Source organism: Sinocyclocheilus rhinocerous, unplaced genomic scaffold (assembly GCF_001515625.1).
Source record: "Sinocyclocheilus rhinocerous isolate Xijiao unplaced genomic scaffold, SAMN03320098_v1.1 scaffold124, whole genome shotgun sequence".
In the NCBI taxonomy this organism is placed as follows: Eukaryota; Metazoa; Chordata; class Actinopteri; order Cypriniformes; family Cyprinidae; genus Sinocyclocheilus; species Sinocyclocheilus rhinocerous.
The window spans coordinates 206852-209166 of NW_015659962.1; the positions used below are offsets into that span (position 1 = coordinate 206852).

Consider the following 2315-nt stretch of genomic DNA (forward strand, 5'->3'; position numbering starts at 1 on the left):
CATACCTATTTATATATATATATATATATATATATATATATAGCCATACAGTCACGAGTGACTAATGGCATTTTAATGGTTTTACTTTTTTTTTTTTTTTTTTATAAATATTGATTTTTTTATAAAAGGTAGTAGAACAATTATGTTATCTTAATTTCAAAATTTGACTTAAAAGTTTCAACAATTTAATGAAATAATATGACTTCGCATCTCTAGGTCTAGTAAAGATTAACATATTTTTGCATAAGCTTCCTACCAGTTTTAAAACTAAACTGAATGATTAAATATCTTACTATAGAATGAACTCATTTGAACTACTTTGCTTTCGGATTTTTAAAGACGAGCTAAATGTTCCTGTTCACAGTCCCTAACTTGCCGATGTGGTTTTTATGACTTAATTACAGCCACATTATCCTTCTTTTCACATTAACATGTTGGAGAAAGTTAAAGTATAGCCTTATGATTTGATTAATCACAGTCAGCTCTAGTTTATGATAATGTGCACAGGTATTAAAATACTTATATTAACAAAATACGTTTACATTTACAATTTTAAACACTTTGAACATTCTTGTGCCAAGCTGTGCATATTTGTGTTGACCTCTGAATGCCGACAGGTAAATGTTATATAAAATGAGCGGTGTTATACAGTGAATAAATTCATAAATGCGTCTGAACATGCGGTCAACAGCGCCCTCTGGAGGACACAACGGGTAAACCTTACAACACACACCAATGTCAAATCATGACACACACATTTTGTCCAACAGAGGCTTAACTAAGTTACTCTAATGTTTAAACAAAATGCAATAATCAAAATGTAAAATCTACCATTCTGAAAAAAATAGGGCATCTTACCAAAGCACACCTGAAAAAAACACTTGAGAAGAAACCTAAGAAACAAATTAAAAAGTATGGTTTTGAACAAGTACATAGTACGTTTTCGGTTTAAAGTATGCGAGATACATGTACTGGGAGTGAGAGAACTAGAGATCTAAATAAACGAATATTTCTGAAATTCTAACTAGCTCGCTAGCGTTTTTCTAGTTAATCAGTAGCTCTCGGCGTATTTTGTTCAAACATTTCGATTATACGTTGTATTTTGACTTACCTGTATGTAAAGCAAATCTTAACGCCGTTTTCGTTCACTTTATTTACTTTACCTTTGTAAAAAGTTCTTATATAATTCATTTGCAGTGAAAGCTCAGTTCCTGTCAGACAAAAGCGCGCGATAATTTTGTTCCCGCGCTGTTTGAATCAGACGTTAGCGACGAAATTTACATACGGTTACTTAATTAACCCTCTGGTGTTGTTAGGTCATTTTAAACCGGGAAATTTTTTTTTTTGACATTTTAAAAAAATCGCTGCTTTATCGGAATGCTACGAAACTCGATGACTTTTATGGCAGTTGCTATATGTGACCACAAAAAAAAAACAAAAAAAAACAGCTAAATAGTCCTTAAGAAATAGCCACACTTGTGTTGTTCGCGGTCAAACATGAGCGCTATTGGAAATGAATGGTAAATACACAAAAATACACAGCGATTTATCTGTACAATCTACAAATCATTCAAGATTCAGAAAAAGTGCACAGCAGTGAAGCAGGGTTGCCAGGTTTTCACAACAAAACCAGCCCAATTGCTACTCAAAACTAGCCCAAAAGATCAAGAATACAAAACAGACACACAACAGAACTGGTGTGGCTGTGATAATATGGCAAAATTGAGCCAGAAGACTCAAATAAGAGGTTGAAATCAGCAAAAATCTAAACCTTCTCAAAAAGTTGTCTTTGAGAATGTCTAAATATAAATCCAAATCCACAACAACAAAAGGATTTAGGTCTAAAAACAACTAGAGAATTTATAAGGCTTTATAGAGCTATACAGGAATCTAGTGGCTAAACCACGGAATTTCAGATGTTTTTCTTTTTTTACTCCCACTAATCTGCCTTCAAAAATCGGATTTTAAAGGCATTGTCTTTATTTTAACATGAAATACTGCCATAGTTGAAAAGTAACAAAAATAAATTTTTAAATGAGAAAAAAATTATAATTATTGCATAAATATTAATTAGTATCATGAAAGTCTCATATATAAAGAAAAAAATATATATATAAAAATAATTGAACAAAAATATATTACATTGATTTTACTGAAAAAAATTAATAAAAATAAATATATATATATATATATAATTTTCAGTAAAATCAATGTAATATATTTTTGTTCAATTATATATATATATATATAAAATTTTTAACAAAAATATTACATTGATTTTACTGAAAAAAAAAAAAAAAAAAAAAGTTAAATTT

General features: G+C 29.6%; 1 long non-coding RNA gene across 1 annotated transcript in view; it reads right to left on the reverse strand.

Annotated features, from left to right (window-relative positions):
• LOC107724719 (uncharacterized) overlaps nucleotides 1-1808 on the reverse strand; it is a 15121-nt gene extending 13313 nt beyond the window's left edge. Inside the window, exon 1 of the long non-coding RNA XR_001638045.1 lies at nucleotides 1691-1808. This is a non-coding gene — a long non-coding RNA (uncharacterized LOC107724719). The remainder of the gene's footprint in view (nucleotides 1-1690) is intronic.
• Nucleotides 1809-2315: the final 507 nt, after the last annotated feature.